Source organism: Capsicum annuum, chromosome 3 (genome assembly GCF_002878395.1).
Source record: "Capsicum annuum cultivar UCD-10X-F1 chromosome 3, UCD10Xv1.1, whole genome shotgun sequence".
Taxonomy (NCBI): domain Eukaryota; kingdom Viridiplantae; phylum Streptophyta; class Magnoliopsida; order Solanales; family Solanaceae; genus Capsicum; species Capsicum annuum.
The window spans coordinates 136060581-136073185 of NC_061113.1; positions in this window are offsets into that span (position 1 = coordinate 136060581).

The window sequence follows — 12605 nt, forward strand, 5'->3', positions numbered from 1 at the left end:
GTGGACCACAAAAGCAAAAAGTAAAACCTCCTCAGCAACTAGAATAGGATGATATAGCAATATGGAGCATAAATACAAAGGAAAAGTTTACTGTCAAATCTGCTTGGTAGTATGTGAGACATAAAGAAAACACTATAGAGTTTTATAAGCAGCTGTGGATAAAGGGGTTACCTTTCAAAATATGTTTTTTCATGGGGAGAATGTGGAGAGGTAAAATTACAGTGGATGCTACAATCAGAAGATGGGGAGTAGAGAAACCATCAAGATGTTGGTGCTGCCAAAATCCAACACAAGAGACTATGTCTCATGTGTTGCTGAGATCACAAATTGCTAACAGGACCTGGTCCTACTTTTCTTCTTCTGCAGGTATCAACATACAAAGAATGATCCTGAGGAATACCATTTTTTCTTGGCGAGAAGCACCAGTCAAGGCAAGGGAAAAAGCATACTATAGAACAATTCCAAGAATCATAATGTGGGAGTTGTGGAGAAGAAGAAATTCTCTGAAACATAATGGCAAGAGAATAGCAGAGCAGAGGTTAATATTTAATATGACTAGGCATCTAAGGATGTTGCTTAAATTTAGAAAGCCAACATTGGAGTTCCTATCTGAATAGCCTGATATCTTAAAGCAGTTCAACCAATTGAAGCCTAAAATTATAGCTATACCAGTTATATGAGAGGTACAGCACAAGATTAGGTAAAATATAATACGGATGGAGTATCAAATGGAGGGCATTTTGCTTAAGAGACATAAATAGAGACACACAGCAGTAGCTATAGAAGACATGGGCATTTTTCTTAAGAGACACAAATGGAGATATAGTACACACAGCAAGAGCAGCTATAGAGGGCACTAATTCTATGGAAGTAGAGGCATGGGCTATTCTACAAGCAGTAATACATTGCAATAGCACACAGTAGAATAAGGTAATCATTTAAACTAATTCTTTACTAATGCAAAAGGTATTGACAAAGGAGTGGAAAATGCAATAGCAAACAACAAACAAGATTATACATATATGGCAGCTACTAGCAACAAAATAAGTACAGATACAACACATTTATAGAGAGGGCAATCAATTAGCAGATTGTTTAGCTAATATTGCTTTGGAGCAGTAGTTCACATACACAGGTTTTAGTCAACTACCAACTGCAACTAAAAGGATTCTAAACAGTGATAAACAGCAATGTCCATACATTAGGATAGCAGTGTTCAAGAAGACTGGTAAGTCTAATGATAAGGATTGAATATTCTTCTTATTTACAAGCTGAACACCTACTCAAAAAGAAGAAAAGCATATTTATCCTATTTACACCAGTCAACAAAAAAAATTTCTCAGTAGGTTTGGGGGTTACTTGGTCAGATATTCAATGCATGCGGCTAAAGAAATTGCCTACATCCAATCACATGTGGGTCTGAGCATCTCTTAATCTCTATCCTTTCCATAACTACAAAGTCAAATGGATATAATTAGTGGTATAGTTAGGTCAAAGAGATGTATAGTCAGGTCAAAGAGATGAACACAGTAGCAAAACGAGGATACCTGGATGCAAAATCAATTCTCAGTGGCTAAGACCCAGATGTTTAGCACCAAAAATCATTAAGTACTCCCTTACACTGAGGACCAGATCTGAAATAAAGGAAAAGACATCAGTTGTAAGTACTGAAATAAGATTTAAGGTTAAGTCAGTGTAATACCCCGTATTTCCCTAGCCTAGAGTAACCCTTAGTACATGGGTTATCCTAAATAAAAAATTTTAAATACTTAGTAATTTTAATATTTGAGACTGCCATTGTGTAAGAGATTTAATTAGCTTTCCAAAGATATAAAATTCGCCTAAATTTGATAACCGAGTAAGAAATGACGATTTTAAGTTTTAGTCGTTAAACATCGTCATTCAGGCCAGTAGCGCGTCGCGGAGTGTGTTAAAATAGAAATTGTCAATTTTCAGTGATACTCCATGATATTGGTGCATCGCGCCATAGACCCAATTCACAATTGTCAATTTTGAGTATACCAACGCGATTCCACCACGTCGCGGTACGCTTTCAGTTCACAAATAAAGTGGCTATGCAATACCACCGCATTGCGCCACCATACAATTTCTCAGTCGTCATTTTCCAGTGGCCTAGCGCCATAGCGGCGCGTTGTGCCAGGGGTTCAGATCAGAAAAATTTCTCAAATAATTAAAGTTGCGCCCAAATTTAAAAGTCTTTTCCCATGATTTTATTCTACCCAGATATGGGATTTAAGTCCTAAAAACATGTAAAACCCTTCATTATTTACTTTTTTTCCTAAATCAAAAAATAATTCTCTCTCAAGAAAACAAACCCTAGCTCTCAAGAATCAAGGTCAATCCCAAGAATTTCTCCAAGAACTCATCAAATTAAGGTATGTTAGATATTCATACATGGATCTTTACCTTCCATTGAGCCCAAGAATCCTTTTTCAAAATACAAGATTTATGATTTATGACCTTCATGTTTGAATTAGATTTAATTTATGTTCATGTTGTTATTTGAGTTTTAATCCATGATTTAGATTACAAGATTCAAGAATTGATCCTAGTATGTGTTAAATTTCATGATAGTCATGATGAACCCTTGAATTTGCAAGTTGATTATTGTAGCCATTATTAACCCTGTGTTTATGAATTAATGAACCAAGCATGCTTCTCATGTGTTTGATAAATTTTCTATGAGAATGAAATAATGTCATTATAGCATGCTAACATGTAATCCCTATTCATGCACAATTTAATGCATTACAAGTGTTTGATGGGAATGTCTCTATGAATGAATTAAGACCAAGTGAACATTGTTATGTTATTCAAGATTATGTTTTGCTTTACTTTTCACGCTATCGAGTCCTGGGGGTATTTAATACCTGATAACTTAGTTGTTTATTTAGATCCAGTGTCATAGTATCAGTCATGTCATAATCGGTAGTACTCTCAGTCCGTTACAGAACTCAGTAAAATTTAATCAGTTACAGAACTTAAGAAAACTCAGTAATCTCAGTGAATTCAGTCCAGTTTAGTCCAGTATAATAGTTCAGTATCTTTTAGTTGGGAGTAGGATTCAGCACCGAGTGAACCCAAGGAAGAGGGCTCACCTTCCAGCAGAGGGTGTGATCCTTAAAAGTAATTCTTGTATTCCAGAACTATGTAGCCATCTTAGGTTGAGACATCAAACCTCCCAGTTGAGGGTTGATGAGGTGCTCTACCTGCTAGTAGAGGGTACCACCATTCTCGTTTAGGGAATCTACCAGTAAAGGGTTACTCTTCATCTTGTCTTTACCCGTGGCACAGTACTGACACCCTTCTAATTGGAGTTACAGATTGGACCCCAGCTCAATTATCTTATCTTATTTGGGGCATATCAGTTAGATGATTACCTCCCACAGTTTTAGTTTCAGTCTCAGTCTTCAGAATAGAACTTAGTTCAGTTCTATAGAATCAGGACTGTCAGATGCAGTCACTCAGTTATCAATAATTCAGATTATCAGTGATCTCAGATTATCAGTATATTCAACTATCAGTTATCAGATCTAATTTCAGTATACTTATTTATAGTATGCATAGTATGTTCAGTAGTTACAGATCCTTCATGCATTTAAACCCATACATTTAGTCTTACCTTATTTAGCATACCAGTACATTCTTACATACTGATTGTATACCCATTTTTTGCGCTATGATGTTTCATATCATAGGTTCGGACACTCAGGTTCCTGACCGCGCTTAGCCAGATTCAGCCAGTAGTAGCAAATTTAGCAGTAAGTCCTCATCTATCGAGGATATGCTTTTATTTTAGTACTTCAACTTAGCAGTATTTTAGTAGATAGAGTTAGTTGGGGGATTATCCCATCAACTCCACTTTCAGACAGATTCAATTAGAGGCATTGTAGACTAGATTTTTAGATAGTTTTTAGTTTTACAGATGTATATTTTATTAGTATTTTAGATGTTTTGAACCTTATGGAGTTTTAGACCATTTTTTCACATTTATTTCAGTATATTCTTTCAGTGCTTACAAAAGATATCAGTCATAGGTTAGCTTGTGGTCCTTTGAGGTCATAAGCACCGTGTAGTGACTAGAGGTAGTCCCGGGTCGTTACAAACTTGGTATCAGAGTCGCTCTAATGTCAACCCTATTTATGGACCAGAGTTCAAACTGAGTGTAGGCGAATCTCGGTAAGGCAAGGCAAACATCAGTCCAGAGTGTAGGTGAATCCCATTCGGTGGGGCAAACCTCAGCGAGGACGCTGAGTCCATAAGGGGGTGTATGTAACACCCCAACTTAGGAAGGAGTCCTACATCATCAAAACACATGAGGGATACTGGGTATATAAGTAAGAAATCCTTACTTCCTAGTTACGTGTTTTAAAGCCGTACGGGCTTGGGCCCGGAACGAATAATACCACTAGTGGGTTGGGGAGTTACAGAGGTCTCTCGGTCCTTTGTGGTTAGAGATGCCCATCACGTCCAGGGCCTCGAATCGGGTCGTGATAGAATGGTATTAGAGCCTAAGGATCAACAGTGTCCTTGGGAGTCTGAAAAGTCACATCGCGTATAGTCTTATGCATGGGTGTGTAGCGCGCCACACTTATGGACAGAAGGCTATGAGTTGTTTTAGGAAAAGTCTCCCTTCTTTTAGTATTCATGTCGTGCGAGTGAGCATGAGCTCAAGTTAATCTCTCAGTCTACTCTGCTTCTTCCTTTTATTTACAGAACATGCGTCCCAAAAGGACTAACAAAAGAAGAACCGAAAATCAGTCAGCACCTTCAGGCAGATCCCCTGGACGAGCACGTCTCTATGCAAAATTTAAAGCTGCATTCACTACTCTAGCCAATTTAGTCAAAGCTCAAAATTAATGGCCAGCTGTTATTCTGTGTCATTTTGGTGAGGCAGAGGTTGAAGCTTTCTTCAAAGGTCTATGGGACATCAAGATCAAAATAGTAATTCAGATAATTTAGAAAGCAACTTGTTCGTGTTGTTAAAGGTGGTATTCAAAGCCAGCTCTTACTGGCACTCTCCTATTACTGTGTGACCTAATAAATGTGTACAAAATTTTGTGAATCATGGTTGGAAAGAAATACATCTTTACAGCGAAAAAAATATGTTTTAGATTTAGATTTTGAACTTCTAAACTAATTTAATCATTAATTTTAATTTAACAGGTATTAATCATGAATGCTCAAGAGATTTATCACAGCAGGAAGAAAAAATGCATCTGCTAGTATAGAATTTATAAATGCACGTATACCAGTGTAAATAAACATCAATCAATATAATGTCAAGTGAGCATCCAGTAGTATGATATTCCCACGATTGTATAAAATATACATTTGGGAGCTTATGATATGTTCATCATAGTGATATTGTGGTATTAAAATGTGTATATATATATATATATAAAAATATATACATACATACATACATACATACACACAAAAAAATTATGTGTTGGCCCCGTGCAAAGCACGGGCATCCTCATCTAGTCTAGTTCTAGTTATAGTTTTTACTCTTATATATAAATTAAGAATGAGTGTACTACTATTTTGTCTTTTTGTGTAGTACATCAATTCTTCATTTATAAGTAATTATATATTATTATTATTTTTTTTATTACTATTACTATTGTTATTATTATTATTATATTATTTACTTATTTTTTCTATTACTACTACTACTACTACTACTACTACTATTATTATTATTATTATTATTATTATTATTATTATTATTATTATTACTATTATAATTTTTTTGTGCTACTATATATTTTTTACTACTATATATTTTTTACTATAATCATTACTATTATTATTATAATAATAACAATAATAATAATTATTATTATTATTATTATTACTATTATTATTATTATAATATTATTATTATTACTATTATTACTTTATTTTACTTTACTACTATATATAAATGAAGGTTGGGGTGACTACAAAGGTAGTTCGGTAATTTTATTCACCCGAATCTTTACTTGTATACAGTAGTAAATAAAATGGTTACACATGCATATGATTTTTTCCTTATATTTATTAGTTTTGTCCTCATTTTTATTGTGCAATAAAATGGTTACACATGCATATTACTTTTTTCTTATATTTATTTGTTTTCTTTTTGTGTAGTACACAAATCCTTCATTTATAAGTAATTATATATTATTATTATATTATTTTTTTGCTATATCTATTACTATTATTATTATTATTATTATTATTATTACTATTGTTACTTTACTTTACTACTATATATGTTTTACTATTATCATTACTATTATTATTATATTATTATTATTATTACTATTATTATTTTACTTTACTACTGTATATAAGTGAAGATTGGGGTGACTACCAAAGGTAGTCGGTAATTTTAGTCACCCCAACCTTTACTTATGTATAGTAGTAAATAAAATGGTTACACATGCATATAGTTTTTTCTTTATATTTATTAGTTTTGTCCTCATTTTTATTGTACAATAAAATGGTTACACGTGCATATTGCTTTTTCCTTATATTTATTTGTTTTGGCCTCATGTATTATTTTAATAATATTTTTATTTAGACATTTGTAATTGAATTATATATGGTAGTAATTTTTATAAATATTTTTTGGTTCCTTATTAAATTACTTGTTTTTATACCCCAAGGATATTTCGATGATTTTATGGTGCAATAGAATGGTTACACATGTATATTACTTTTTTCTTATATTTATTAGTTTCGTCCTCATTTTTATTGTACAATAAATGGCTACACGTGCATTTTGTTTTTTCTTACATTTATTAGTTTTGTCCTCATATATTATTTTAATAATATTTTTATTTAGACATTTGTAATTGAATTATGCATGGTAGTAGTTTTTTATAAATATTTATTAAATGACTACCAAGGGTATTTCAATAATTTTATGGTGCAATAAACATTTCAAAATCACCGTGTGTCTCCTCACTACTAAATTGTCTTTTTGTGGGCTACTACTACCACTACTACTACCACTACCACTACCTCTACCACTACCACTACTACTACCACTACCACTACGACTACTACCACTACCACTACCATTACCACTACTACTACCACCACTACTACTACTACCACTACTATTGCTACCATTACTACCACTACCACTACCACCACTACTACGACTACGACTACCACTACCACTACCACTACTACCACTACTACTACCACCACCACCACCGCCGCCGCCTACGCCGCCGCCACCACTACTACCACCGCCACTACCACTGCCACTACCGCCACCACTACCTCCACTACCACCACCACTACTACCACCACTACTACCACTACTACCACCACCACTACTATTACTACTACTACTAGTACCACCACTACTACCACCATTACTACCACGACTACTACCACTACTACCACTACTCCTGCTACTTCTGCTACTGCTACTACTGCAACCAGCACTACTACCACCACTACTACTACCACTACTATCACTACCACCCCTACCACTACTACTACTAGTAGTCACCCCAACCTTCACTTGTATATAGTAGTAAAGTAAAGTAATAATAGTAATAATAATAATAATAATAATAGTAGTAGTAGTAGTAGTAGTAGTAGTAGTAGTACTTTACATATGTAAAGTATTATTATATGTAAAGTATCAAAACTATCTGTAGCATATTACTTTACTTATTACATGCAACATCTGACCAATATAATAAAATGGTTACACATGCATATTGCTTTACCATCTGTAGTAACAGATGGTCTGTCGCAATAGATTTACCATCTGTTGCAATATTTGTTGCAACATATAGATTATCTATTGCAACATAAGGACCATCTGTTAAAGGAGATGTTTTGATTTCTTCACAACAGATTTACCATCTTTTGCAACAGATGGTCTGTATGTACAACAGATGGTTAGTCGCAATAGATTTACCATCTGTTGCAATATTTGTTGCAACATATGGATTATCTGTTGCAATAGAAGGACCATCTATTGAAAAAGATATTTTGATCTCTTCTAACAGCTGATTCATCAGTTGCAACAGATGGAGAATTTGATTCATCAGCTATTTTACGTGCAAATGAATAAACAACACTGTCTGACATATCTTGATAGGGTGGGAAGAATAAGGTACGTGCAGATGAATGGATCCATTTTCATGTGTGGGAGTTATGTATTATTGATCAATCTACCATGACAGACACACATAAAGTGCAATGATTTCGTGAATGCAATTTTTTACCGATTAGATACTGATCCTTCAAATAAGATCCTGCATTGTACAATTTAGTGTGAATTAATAAGGCCGAAGGGCTCCAAGGCGGTGGAGTCGATACCCTGTTATAATTTAATGACGGTTTATGCTCATATATTTGTGTCAAGTTTAGGGAATGGTTCAAGTTTTTGGTAGCAGTGTAAATATTCAATAGTGATTGAACCGATTTTAATGGTGTAATGGACTTTTTGAGAGGCCTCTGAAGCCTCGCACTATAGCAAACAACGATGGAACCAATTAAAATTACCCTGTCCAAATTTATATGGAAAGGTTGCTGGAGGAGACTATTATACAGTAGAAGGTTCTTAGGAGAATACCTGTGCGGGAAGGGGGAGATGGAGAAGGCCATATATCATCTCAGACCTTGTTTAAGAGGAAACACATGGAAGCAAGTTAGGAACTTCTAGTGAATCTGGATAATGAAATTGACATGAGAAACAAAAGAATTAAATGAGCTTAAAATGTGAAAGTGTATCCAAATATAAGAATCCGTCAGTCTTTAAAGAAAAAGAATAATGGTCAACAGGACTGAAGCTGGACACTTTGCTAGAGACTGTAACTAGCGAGCGTGGCCTCAATGAAGACTCTCACAAGGTGCAGGATAAGAACTCTAAGGAAGAAGCTTCGCGAGCATAGAAAATTGGTAAGATTGTCGGTCAGAATTAAAACCTGAACCAACAACTCCTGAATTAAAAATAAGGAAAGCTAAGGCGTCAATTTCTGAAGTCTAACTTGCATGCCACGGCTTCTGTTTGTGGCTATGATCAGGTCAATGGCAGTAGAAATAAAAAGGTTTGAAGTTGGGCAGAAATTCCATGCCTTGTTGTTTCCACTGCCTTTGACCTGACCAAAACCATAAAAAGGAGGCATGGGATGCAAGTTTAACTTAAGAAATTACCACCTTGGCTTGATCCCGCATTTTTAATTCAGGAGTAGTTGGTTCAGGTTTCAATTCTGACAAACAATCTTACCACCTTCCGTGCTCGTGAAGCTGCTTCCTTAGAGTTCTGGTCCTACACTTTGTGAGAGTCTTCATTGAGGCCATGCTCACTACTTGCAGTCTCTAGCAAAGTGTCTAGCTCCAGTCCTATTGACCATTCTTCTTTTTCTTCAATGATTGGAGGATTTTTATATTTGGATACACTTCCACATTTGAAGCTCATTCAGTTTTTCATTTCTCATGTCAATTTCATTGGTCAGATTCGCTACACTTTTCTTCCTACCATGTGTTTCCCCTTAAACAAGGTTTGAGATGATATATGGCCTTCTTAACCTCCCCCTTCCCACACAGGTATTCTCCCAAACATCTTCTGCGGTATAATAGCCTCCTCCAGCAACCCATCCATATAAATTTAGATCAGAGAAATTTCTATTATTTCCATTATTATTTTTTGTAGTGCCATGCTTTGAAGGCCTTTCAAGAAGTCCATTGCGCCATTAAAATCGGTCCAATCAGTATTGGATATTTACATTGCTGCCAAAAATTTGAACCATTCCCCAAACCTAGACACAAAAACATAAGCATAAACCGTCATTAAATTGTAACAGGGTATCAACACCACTGTCTTGGTCCCTCAGCCTTACCAGTTTTAACCTAACAATCTTAATTATAAAATATCATATCTTATTTGAAGGATTAATGCCTAAAAGGTAAAGAACAAACATTCACAAAATTATTGTATTGGAAGTGTGTTTTCATGATAGGTTGATTAGTAATACATACCTCCCACATATGAAGTGGTTCCATCTGCAAGCAGTTTGTTTCTCCCAACCCATCTTTACTCTAGCCTTTAATGCTGGTCGGGCAAAAGTGGATCCAGTTTCACTTCCTTTTATCTACAAACAAGAGAAATACATTTGATGTCAAACAAGAAAAGAACAAATAAAACATTATAAAAGGGCAATACAAAATTAAGTGAATCAACAAATGACCAATCTGATGTAATAGATTACCTACCTGTTCAATCGATAAGGCATTTATTGCAACAGATGTATGATAAATTACAACAGAAAGATCAACTGTTGGAATAAATCAAACCAGCCTAGCTACTGGTTTGATTTCTTTAAACAGTTGCTTCGTTTGTACAAAAGGGTAGCACAAAATTGAGTGAATCAATAGATGACCAATCTGATGTAACAGATTACCCATTTGTTCAATCGATGAGGCATATGTTGCAATAGATGTATGACATATTGCAACAGATGGGTCATCTATTAGAATAAATCAAACCAGCCTTGCTACTGGTTTGATTTCTTCAAACAGCTGTTTCGTCTGTCCTGACAAATGATTCATCAGTTGCAATAGTTGAGAAAACTATTGCAACACACCAACAACAGCATCAACAACAAAAAAATAACACCATATGTTCCAACACCATCAACAACACAAACACCACATGTTCTAACACGATCGCTACCACTCCAACAACAACAACACCGAAGTAACAAACAAAAGACATAAAAATAACTATACTGACAACAAGGCTTTTTAAGTTCTCCCAACATATGACTTTTTTCTCAAATTTTAATAAAAACAACGATTTGTTCATTCAAGAATTAAGAGTCACTTTTCCTTCAATTTTCTCAATAAATACGAAACTGGTAATGGGTAAATCATTTATAGCAACAGATGTAAATATCTAATTTAAATGACATACAAAGAAGAAGACGAGATGGAAAGAGCAATAGTGAACCATACTTGCAATATCAAAACAATAAAGGGGTCAGAACATCCAGTTCAGTCGAGAAAAGATATTGATCGATTGAGATTTGAAAGGATCCTCATTCGAAAAAAGAGAGAAAAGAGAGAAAAAAGGGAAAGAAAGAAAATTGAGAATAAAGAAGAGAGAGAGATAAGTTAAGTTTCTCGTCTCGAGTTTATAGCTGAAGGAGAGAGTATTCTACTCCCTCCGTTTCATATTAGTTGAGTTGGCCCCTATAGACTTGGCACATCCATTAAGAATAATATTTATTAGGGGTTTATTTTGCCAAATTAGTCTTATTAATTATGGTTTGAAAATATAAATTTGAATATATACAACTTGTTTAGTCATTTAATGATAAGGGTATTATTGGAAGAACATATTAAAATACTCTTGATTTCATCATTGGGACAACTAAATTGAAACAAATATTTTTAGAAAGAGGGTCAACTAAAATAAAATGAAGAGAGTAGATGTGGATTGTAAATATTCATTAATAACTTTTGAGGGGCACGAGGAGACGGTGACATTGATAGTTAATCTGTTTCATCAGATAGTTAAACTATTGCATCATATACTAAATCTGTTGCATTAGATTTTTTATCCGATGGTTTCTCTATTGCATCAGAAGATTAATCTGTTGTATCAGATGGTAAATCAGTTGCATCAGATGTTTAATCTGTTGCATCAGAATTTTAATCTGATGGTTCCTCTGTTGCATCAGATGGTTGATCTGTTGCATCATATGATAAATTTGTTGCATCAGATGGTTAATACATTGCACCATATGGATAATCTATTGGAGAAAAAAATAGTAGCACAATTTTATTCAACAGAAAAACAGCAATATCACCATTTTTACCAAAAATGAGAACAGAACAAATCAACCCAGCAACGGGTGCAACACGAAAAACACCAATATCGTTGTTTTGTTTGTATAAACACAAACAACGAAAATCAAACTTCAAAAAAATGCAACAAACAGGAATTAGGGTTTTATTCAGATCGCATTTTAAATTAAAGCAACAAATATTGAAATTGTTAACCAATACTATAAGAGAAGTTGGCTCGAGTTCCTCGTTTTCTTTAAAACTAAAAATGCCATAATTTTTTACCTGTGAAAGAAGAAAAGAAACGATGAAGAATTCAAAGTTGTTGTGGCCTAAGAGTAAGGTTGTCACATCGATTGAAGGTTGAAGTCGAAAAGGAACTCGAAGCCCAACTACTTGTCGTCAGAGGTTGAAGTCGCCGGGATTGAAAGGAGAAATTTGCAGAATTGTTGGTTGAGAAAAGTCATCGAGCGACGATCGATGATTTGGATTGAAGAGAGATGTGGGTTGGGTTGATTTATATTTTTGTAAAGATTAGAAAGTTTTAAAAATATTAATTTAAAAATATTAATCAAGTTCACAATTAATTTAATCAAGTTTTCTAATTATGTTTGATCCTTTAAGTTGGTCAATATCACCAATCCTTCATTCAAGACTTAAAAACATCTTTCCTTCAATTTTCTCTTACACATGCAATTTTTGAAAGAGATACTTGGAATAGATGTTCAGAGGCAAGTTAAATCGGAAACTTGGTTCAGTAATCCAGCAATAAATGA